Source organism: Solanum dulcamara, chromosome 3 (assembly GCF_947179165.1).
Source record: "Solanum dulcamara chromosome 3, daSolDulc1.2, whole genome shotgun sequence".
Lineage (NCBI taxonomy): Eukaryota > Viridiplantae > Streptophyta > Magnoliopsida > Solanales > Solanaceae > Solanum > Solanum dulcamara.
Window position 1 is genome coordinate 22,077,584 of NC_077239.1, and position 11,604 is coordinate 22,089,187.

The following is an 11,604-nucleotide window of genomic DNA, read 5'->3' on the forward strand; positions in this document are numbered from 1 at the left end:
TTGCAAACCCCTTTCTTATAATATATTCAGTCTTATACAGATTAAAATTATTTAATAGTTAAACAAATTAGCTCATCCATTTGTGTGCAAATTTATTTTTGGACCATGAAAAAAATTATTAATAGCTTAAATTAATTTCAATCTTCAAAATATAAATTGAACACTTGACAATCATCCACTACTCCATTGAGAAAAAATTGAGGAAATTCTAATGAAAGGGGTCTCAACCCCACATCAAATACATATTGCCTCTCTACTAAGAGTATCATTATACACCCATCAATGCAACCAAGAACACTATGCACACAGAAACTTCTTTTTCTCTTTAGGATCATATTTTGTTTTAATTATATGTATGTTGGTTGATAATTTCAGCTACTCTTCATCCGTTATTTAGTTCATTCTATATATATATATATATATATATATATATATATATATATATATATATATATATATATATATGTTTGAAAGTTGGAGGGAGATATGTTGATTTAAAGATTGAATGGTAAAAGGACGCTAGTTCGGTCCTAAATAAGTTAGTGGGACTATATACAATATTGTTAGTTCTCTCTTTTTCTATTTTTCATACTATGTTCATGCTCTTTTTATATACAATTTTTGTAAGTATAGTATGTAGTGATGCTTGGAAGTTGGAAGGGAGATATGTTGATTTAAAGATTGAATTGTGAAGGAATGCTAGCTTAGCCCTAAAAGAGTTAGTGGGACTACGTGCAATGTTGTTAGTTTTTTTTTTCTATTTTTGATAATTTGTTCATACATTTTTTATATCTTTCTCAAACTAAATTTATTCATTTATCACTATATGAGGAGATTTGAAGAGGAAGATATTAGTATATTAATTAGTGGTTTGATTTAATTTGTGGCATCAGTCAGAAATTTAAATTCTATGAATTCAATCTTTAAGGTACTTCAATTTAATTTATTATGTTATTAGAATTGCTGGTTCAAACCTACTTTAATAGTAATAATCAAAAGCCTTGAGAGTAAAGACAACTGAAACAAAAGATACATGCCATGTTTTTAAATTTAATCTCTTTTGCAATATGTGTACTTGAAAAAGTTATGTAATTTAATTTTAATAAGTATTTATTCTTAAAATCTTAGCACACAAATTGTAATGAACCGTTTGGTCATTTTAAGAATGAGTCATCTCTGTTCCACAAAATACTCTCTCTACAAAAATTTAAATTAGAAATTTGGACTATTCGATAACCATGGTTATTTAATGGAGGGGTGAAATCAGATAACTCATGTAATTAATGGACTGAAGTAATGATATATTTAACATCCTGTACCACTTATCCCATATTTATTAAATTAGAGTTAGTAGGTTTATATCACTTTTAGTAATTAATTAATTAGAAAAGAGAAGAAAAAGAGAAAAGGAACACAACGAAAAAAAAAAAAAAAAAAAAAAACCAACCTGCATGTCGAAGCGGCAACACCTTCAAGTAATGGCAAGATTATCTTATTTCCTTTCATATTGATTGTTGAGTGGGTGTAGTTTAATTATTATTTCATGATGTTGAAAGCATTAGTTAACAATAGTTTATTATTCACAGTGAATACCAAAGTTTTCCAAACCACGGGTAAAAGAAAAAAAATCCATTAATGGTAATGATTTGTAGGGTAGGTTTTGGATTAGAAAAGAATAAAGAAATCAAATTATTTATTAGAAATTCTTGGTTGCTGCAACATGCACTTTTGAGGGCATTATATGTTAGTGATTGGTTAGGAGAACCAATCATACAGTAATGAGTGGCACATCATTATAAATTATGATGCAATATGGAAAGAAACCGAAAATTGTGAAAGATTTACTATTTGGTTTAAATTTTCTTTTGGCTTCTGTCAAGATTTTAGCAGCTATTGAATATTAGGTGTGTTATATTATATGAATATCATTAGATTTATTCTATTTGGAGGGATTAAGATATAACCCTAGACTTGAAATTGGAAAAAAATATGAGAGTGAGATGTTATTTGACTTCAACATTAGGAACTTGATTACAGATTTGAGTCTAGGCTAGATATATGGTAATATGGGTGTTTTTAGTTCCAAAATCTTATTGTGATTATTTATTTAACTAGATTACATTGATTTGGAGGCTCAACGAAAAGGGAAGGCCCAAGTCTCGAAGTGATTTCTTGATTAATTAAGGCAAGTGAATTTCTAAACCTCAGTTTAAGCTTATAGATGCTTGTATTTCTGTGTTATGTGTATTAGAAAGTAATGAGAATTAGACTGGATTATTGACTATATGATTGACCTTAAAAAAATGGAGATGAGGGATAAAAAAATGATGATCTAATGACATGTATTGGTGGAATTGATATGTTATGATTGTGGATTTATTTTGGACATGTGAAATGACTATGTTGATGTGAGATAGGAAAAATTATTGTTGTTGTCATATTATTATCGTGAATTATATGAACATGAATTGATTGCGTTGGTTTTGACATATTGTGTTAAGATTGAAAATGCTATGAAACAAAAGGGGTCGGGCCACACGCTCCGTGGCAGGTATTATGAAACAAAGGGGTCGGGCCACACGCTCCGTGGCATGTATTATGAAACAAAAGGGGTCGGGCCACACGCTCCGTGGCAAGATATATATGTTGAGGGGACGGGCCACACGCTCTGTGGCAGGTTACATGGACAGAAATGTCCCCCATGGGTTCCGGACTGTGATTCAGCGGATGTGTACCGATAGGACAGACATGCATCATTTCATTGCACTGCATTGCACCTTTCTGATATTTGTGACTTTGTGTTTACCCCCATATTGCTCTGTGTGCTGAACTTGACTTGGTATGATTCATTGACGAGACTATTGATGAGTATTTGTGGACTGTATTACTGTTATTATTGTACAAGTGTAGAGTTGGGCTGATTTTATGCAGGTTGTAGTTAAGGAGGTTCGGTTGGGAGGACAGGAGTACTTGTATCTATTAAGTTTTGCTTAGTTTTAGCTATCCACTTGCTGAGTACCGTGTTGTTTGGTACTCACCCCTTGCTTCCACACTTGTGTAGGTTGTGAGGCCGGACTTGTTTGATCTCCTAGTGTTTCCACCACATCTGAGGCTATCATTTCGAGTGTTGAGGTAGCTGTTACATCCATCTAGCGGACACCTCTTACTCTTTTATTATGTTTTAGTCCTACTCTAGTGACAAAGACATTGTGACTGTATTTTCTTTCGTACTTCGGTAATTTATTAGTGGCTTGTATACGTGACAACCAGTCTTGGGGGATTTTGGAGATTATTTGTTTGTTTTTGACTAATTTAAACCTTATTTTATCTCAATTACTTCCGCATTTACTTTTCGTTGAGTTTTAGGCTGACTTGTCTCGGTGGGTTGAGATGAGTGCCATCACACCCGAATTTGGGTCGTGACAAAGATGTTATCAGAGCCCCAGGTTCATAGGTCTCACGTGTATACAAGCCGAGTCTAAGTAGAGTCTTGAGGATCGGTACGGAGACGTCTGTACTTATCTTTGAGAGGCTATGAAGACTATTAGGAAATATCATTACCTTTTGGTTCTCTATCGTGCGTCCTTGATCCGGTCTATTTTCTATTGCCTCACTCCATTCTCTCACATATAGTGGTGACTCTTGCCTGATTCTATGTGTGTGTAGTTGAAATACCATCACATGGTCTAGATCTAATTTGGAGGTGGAAGTAATAAACTTATGAAAATGGTGTATGGTGAAACTTGTAATGCACGGTGATTTTAAAAGAGTAAGTAAGGTTATGGTTCAATAATGTAATTTGAGGATATGGTATAGGAAGAGGAACAATGGTATGGAGGATTATATGAGTCTTATATTTCTGGATAGTGGTTAAGAATTGAGAATGATGCTTGTTTGGCCTACCTGATATTTGAAGTGGTTCTACAATTGAGAATGGTATAATTAGGGGAATGACTATGTTGTGAGCATTGCCCTCAGAGACTACAGACCGTGAAGTTCGTCGTGAAAGAATGAGTTACATAGTGAGTGATGAGAATGATTTTGCGCTAATCGAGATCAGAATTTCTATAGCGATTTGATAGGATGGATGTATATCAGGAAGGGTTATTATAAGTCTACTACCTCGGTACTTGTGATTATTTGGTTAGGGTTACAGGTTGTGTTGCTTCTGCTATTGATCTTACCTACTGAAGGGTGATATCGATTTTGACTAGAGACTAAAATGTGTTGGTAATGTATGACAGTTACGTAATGGATAGAAATGTGTAGACTATCTAGGTATGATCTTTACAGTGGGTATGATGTATTCTAGTGGTGGATCTATCAAGCTTTCACGGTGTGACACTATTGGCGTACAAAAACCAATACATCGATTATCAAGTGTGATTACTAACTACTTAAGGAGTTATTAATTGTATCATTTTCTCATATGATGAGATTTGATGTTGCATTCACATTTGAAAATCCAACTAGTGTGTTACTACAGACGCTAGGGTAAGCATTGTTTATAAGAAAGATCTTAGTGGTGGATTTTGGTATGATTAATGCGTTTAGGTTGTGAAGTGTATCCCTAAAATTCTAAGTGAGGACTTGTAATTTAATCGTAAACTCCAAAGGAGTGGATCGATAACAGAATGATAAGCTTATGGATAAAGAAAGTAGCAGTGAGTATACTTGTGTGAAGGCAATTAAATTTTTTAGTGAGAGTGTGTATAAATTGGGTTATTACATTAGATTTGGTTGGTATAACTGGGTTTAAGGTGTCTTGTCAATTGAAAAGGTTGACTTCGAGATGATGACAATGGTTATTGAGCATAACGGTAATAAGATTTTGTGATGGATTATGATACGGACACAATCATACTTTAAGAATTTTTGGTTAAATAGATTCGATATGATAATAATGACTTGCATGTATCTAAATTATGGTTTTTTTACTATTTGGTGAGTGGCGTGGTGGTATGGAAAATCGTAGAATGTGTTGAGACACCGCTCGGATAAAACTGAAAGAATCTAGATTCATAAATGAAAATAATTAGTGAAATGTAGTTTAGCCATCGAAACAAGGCGAGAACAATTATATTTACTCTGGTTGTAAGGGCAGAATGTATCTTCAGAGAGAGTGGAAAATTAAATTTAGTAACACGTAGTTCTATTTATTTTGCTCTATTTATGGTGGCAGTGTTATGTGTTATTCATATGGGTTAACGATTATTGGATAAGATTTGAGAAATAACTCTATAGGCATTTGACTCAAGTGTGGTAATAAGTTCTTTTGTGGTTTTGAGTTTGATAACTGGTATAATTAAATTTTAATGAAGGATACAATAAGATTAATGGAGAGGTGATCAATGATAGCTAAGATGCGTGAATTTATAAAGATCTTCAATGTATGAGCTAATATTGATAGATAATGGAATTGGGTTACATGGATGAAATTCGAAATTCAAGTTGTTCATTTTAAGTCTACATTATGGCGGTAGGTTTCGTTAAAGTATGGATCGACAAGATGAAAATTGATCGATCACACGGGATACTGAGCAGTTGAAAGAACTTGTGCAGGGTTTGAATTGTAGAGTTTATTGCTTTTGATCATTAAAAGGCCTAAGAAAGGACTTCACTTAAAGTTTTAATTCAAAAGAATAAGATTGGTAAATGAGTTAGCAAAAGGAATAAGAGTCTGGTATATTAAATAGTTCAAGGTATTTAAAATTTGCTTCATAGAAAACATCTAAGAAATGATAAAAAAAAATAAGACACCATGTGTAGATCTTTAGTTCAAAGTTGAAGATTGTACGAATTTCCGCCCTTGTGTTCAGATATGACTATACAATGTCGATTGGTTTGACACAGACTTATGAGGGAGGTTACAACGACTTTTCTGGTGGTTTGGGTTTAGTTTGAATAACAAATAGTGAGGTGTCGAAGATTATGTGTTTTATGTAAGGTTAGACTCTCAAATTATGGTAGGTGACTTATAGATGCACTACAAGATGGAATATAGTTCTTCATGGTTATTAAGGATATCGAATTGGGTTGATACTACTCTGTTGATAGATTATACGAACCATTGTGATGTGTTACATTGGCACTAGAGGGTAAATAGAGGCTATGTGCTCATAGTATATAGAATTATTCAGGTGACCACGAATTTCTCTAAGTTTTGGTATGGGGAACAAACTGGTTGATTGTGGGTAGCAAAAAAATCAAAGTGATGGAGTCAGATGAATGAAAATGTTTGATATAAGCACTATAGGAAAAGTATCTTGTGTTATTCGATCTTGATTTCGTATATTCTTATGTAACTACCTATTTTGTTTTGGACATGATTTGAAGTATGATTCGCTGCCTATGCCTACACGTGTTTCTACTTCAGTGGATGGATCCCTAGTGGTTGATCGGTGTACCGATCCTGCGATATCCTTTTGGTAGGGTAGGATGCTTTTGCAAACTTGATTATTTCAGTTGTGATAGATTTGGTGTTGTTAGGGATTGTTGAAGTATAATAATGATTTTACATGCACAACTCTTTTTATAAGAATTTGTAGAAGAGCTACTATGAATATTTACAGTTGTCCGACAGTCTTAAGATTCAACTCTCGTCGGGGTCTCATTCTGGGTATGTATGGTAGAATATGGGGGGCCAATGGATCTAGTGTTACCGCTCTTAAGGGTTATTTACAATCACAACTACTGATATACCATTTTCAATAGTGTTATTAGAAGTTTTGTATGCTTGGATGTATCGCTCGCTAGGAGGGTATTCAATTATTTCATTCTTTGGGTTAGATAAATCATATTCTCCAGTAATAAGTACCTAATGCCTAAAGATCAGATTTGTATAGCTTAAGCTTGCGGGAAGCTTTGGTAGTGAGAATGGAATCTTAACAAGATCTGTGATAGTCTGTGCATTATGAATGTGGTGATTGATTCAGGTTCACTTCTGGTTATAGCTGGTATTAGTCTAGAATTTTCTCGTGGTTATGTGATGAAATATTGTCATGATGGTTATGATGGGGTTTAGAGGATTTCGGTTAAGGTTTGATTCATGGGTTAATATGTGACGTCTAAATTATCTCTAATTTATAGATTTGCCAAAGTTTGATTCGAAAGTTCAGTTCGTAGAAGTTGATCTTGATGGAATAGTCTTGATGAGGAGCTCACTTGAAGGAATAAAAAATGGCTTTTGAAGATTATAACTCAGGCTTTTGGTACCGTTGGTTATTCTCCTTCTTTATGTTCGAGGACGAACATGATTTTTAGTGGTGGATAATGTAATGACCCGTTTGGTCATTTTAAGAATGAGTCATCTCTGTTCCACAAAATACTCTCTCTACAAAAATTTAAATTAGAAATTTGGACTATTCGATAACCATGGTTATTTAATGGAGGGGTGAAATCAGATAACTCATGTAATTAATGGACTGAAGTAATGATATATTTAACATCCTGTACCACTTATCCCATATTTATTAAATTAGAGTTAGTAGGTTTATATCACTTTTAGTAATTAATTAATTAGAAAAGAGAAGAAAAAGAGAAAAGGAACACAACGAAAAAAAAAAAGAAAAAAAAACCCTACCTGCATGTCGAAGCGGCAACACCTTCAAGTAATGGCAAGATTATCTTATTTCCTTTCATATTGATTGTTGAGTGGGTGTAGTTTAATTATTATTTCATGATGTTGAAAGCATTAGTTAACAATAGTTTATTATTCACAGTGAATACCAAAGTTTTCCAAACCACGGGTAAAAGAAAAAAAATCCATTAATGGTAATGATTTGTAGGGTAGGTTTTGGATTAGAAAAGAATAAAGAAATCAAATTATTTATTAGAAATTCTTGGTTGCTGCAACATGCACTTTTGAGGGCATTATATGTTAGTGATTGGTTAGGAGAACCAATCATACAGTAATGAGTGGCACATCATTATAAATTATGATGCAATATGGAAAGAAACCGAAAATTGTGAAAGATTTACTATTTGGTTTAAATTTTCTTTTGGCTTCTGTCAAGATTTTAGCAGCTATTGAATATTAGGTGTGTTATATTATATGAATATCATTAGATTTATTCTATTTGGAGGGATTAAGATATAACCCTAGACTTGAAATTGGAAAAAAATATGAGAGTGAGATGTTATTTGACTTCAACATTAGGAACTTGATTACAGATTTGAGTCTAGGCTAGATATATGGTAATATGGGTGTTTTTAGTTCCAAAATCTTATTGTGATTATTTATTTAACTAGATTACATTGATTTGGAGGCTCAACGAAAAGGGAAGGCCCAAGTCTCGAAGTGATTTCTTGATTAATTAAGGCAAGTGAATTTCTAAACCTCAGTTTAAGCTTATAGATGCTTGTATTTCTGTGTTATGTGTATTAGAAAGTAATGAGAATTAGACTGGATTATTGACTATATGATTGACCTTAAAAAAATGGAGATGAGGGATAAAAAAATGATGATCTAATGACATGTATTGGTGGAATTGATATGTTATGATTGTGGATTTATTTTGGACATGTGAAATGACTATGTTGATGTGAGATAGGAAAAATTATTGTTGTTGTCATATTATTATCGTGAATTATATGAACATGAATTGATTGCGTTGGTTTTGACATATTGTGTTAAGATTGAAAATGCTATGAAACAAAAGGGGTCGGGCCACACGCTCCGTGGCAGGTATTATGAAACAAAGGGGTCGGGCCACACGCTCTGTGGCATGTATTATGAAACAAAAGGGGCCGGGCCACACGCTCCGTGGCAAGATATATATGTTGAGGGGACGGGCCACACGCTCCGTGGCAGGTTACATGGACAGAAATGTCCCCCATGGGTTCCGGACAGTGATTCAGCGGATGTGTACCGATAGGACAGACATGCATCATTTCATTGCACTGCATTGCACCTTTCTGATATTTGTGACTTTGTGTTTACCCCCATATTGCTCTGTGTGCTAAACTTGACTTGGTATGATTCATTGACGAGACTATTGATGAGTATTTGTGGACTGTATTACTGTTATTATTGTACAAGTGTAGAGTTGGGCTGATTTTATGCAGGTTGTAGTTAAGGAGGTTCGGTTGGGAGGACAGGAGTACTTGTATCTATTAAGCTTTGCTTAGTTTTAGCTATCCACTTGCTGAGTACCGTGTTGTTTGGTACTCACCCCTTGCTTCCACACTTGTGTAGGTTGTGAGGCCAGACTTGTTTGATCTCCTAGTGTTTCCACCACATCTGAGGCTATCATTTCGAGTGTTGAGGTAGCTGTTACATCCATCTAGCGGACACCTCTTACTCTTTTATTATGTTTTAGTCCTACTCTAGTGAAAAAGACATTGTGACTGTATTTTCTTTCGTACTTCGGTAATTTATTAGTGGCTTGTATACGTGACAACCAGTCTTGGGGGATTTTGGAGATTATTTGTTTGTTTTTGACTAATTTAAACCTTATTTTATCTCAATTACTTCCGCATTTACTTTTCGTTGAGTTTTAGGCTGACTTGTCTCGGTGGGTTGAGATGAGTGCCATCACACCCGAATTTGGGTCGTGACACAAATTAAAATCGGATTTTTATTATTATATAGTATACATAAAAGTGAAAATTATTTTCTAATCATATGTTCTAAGAGTTATTTATGTTGAAAAAATTATTGTAACGACAATGATAAATAAATTACGGTGTGAAACTATATTATTTAAATAAATTTTACATTTATATTAGTGTCAATTACTATTTGTTAATAATTTTATTTTTCTTATATATAATATTATTAATTAACACAAAACACATGTGCAAAGCACGTACATTAAACTTATCAATAAGAAATAAGTAAAAAATTTAGTAATCCCATACTGTAAGGAGCAAAATCTCCATTTGTCCTTACCGTTTCCAATTTTACAAAAATCCCCTAAAAAGTTTCCATTTGTGATACATAGCATAGGCTCATTGATACACAGCATAGGCACGTTGAACATACGAAAATCTTTCAGTTAATTGTAAAAGAGGTAAAACTAACGGAAATTAGTTTAAATCCCAAAATCCACGAAATATAATTGACAATCACACTCTCTCTTATAAAACCGTAATTGATTCTTTTCAAAATCAGATTCAAATTCGATTTGTATTCTCAAAAAACTTTTCGAAGATATTTTTTCAAAAACAAAATCAAATTCAAAAATCTTTGCTGATAAAAAATGAATGTTATTATTATGTTGAGGCATTCTGAAAATTGGGAGAGTGAAGTTAACTATTCAAGATACAAGAGTGGTGGAATTGTAGTTGAACAAACGATTTCGTTTGTCAATCTCAAAACCGCCATTGCAACAGAATTGGAGATCGACGAGAAGAAGAAAAATATCGAAATATTGTACATTGTCGAAGGAAATACATCTCCAATGGTTATTAGAAGTGACATGGGGTTAAGGTTGTATTTGGAGGTGAGAAAAATAGAGCCTTGAATGTCTATCTATCCACTATGCGTTGATACGTTCGACAAAAATTATGAACAGATACAATGTTTTGATGACACTGCAGGTGAAATTATTTTATCGAAGAATCCGGACTTGATACACAAGCACTTGCAGTGGTTGAATCAAAAATTGGTGATTCATGCTATATTCTTAAATTAGAAACAACAAACTACATTACTAATATACAAAACACAGAGATTAAGGAGAAATAACTGTACAAAGACAAAGCAACGCTTGTATCAATAATGGGAAAATACAAGATTGATAATAACTTTAACTTCAAAGTTAAGTGATCTGATGTTAAAAGGTACGTAAGTATTTGTTTATACATAATAAGATACTAAGATATGATTGTGACATTGCGTGTATATTGTTAACATTGATACATGAAAAATTGTTGAATTATAAAGTATAAATTACTATCAGAAACTTGTATTATTTTGTGCATGTATATGATACATTATAATTCATCAAATTTTGATAATTTTAAGAATCGTTAATGTGGAATTTGGTATTTGATACATTATATAAGATACGTAGGAAATGAAAATTTTGAAAATATATCAACTAAGAATTTAATTATGTATTGTATCATATGTGGAGGTATGCAGACAATAAGTTCTATTAGACAGCTATGACATAAAAGTTATGATACATTGTTAAAATTTTACGTATCTTTTTTAATGTGATTGATACAATATTGATTTGTGCTTTAATATTGTAACTATTATATTGAATTCATTGATATATGATTGGGTAGCTATGTTTTAGTGTGCTTTTCGGATGGCTGGAGTTGGACTATAAAGGCATCTTGTCAAAAAAATTCAGAGATATTCAAAATTAGGTACTTCAATAGTGAACATACATGTCCATTAAGAGATAGGGTGTTAACAAATGTTCAAATTACTATTGGTTTTTTAAGTGAATTAATTGCTCCTAAGTTGTTCAATCATAAAAGAATTCATACTCCAAATGATATAATAGAAGATGTTAGAACATTCTATTGGATTGAGATTTCTTACTAACAAGCATGGTGGGCTAAGCAACGTGCACTAGAGATGATAAGGGGCAAATCTGTCGATGGCTATAGAAATATGTCCAGATACATACATATGCTCAATATTTG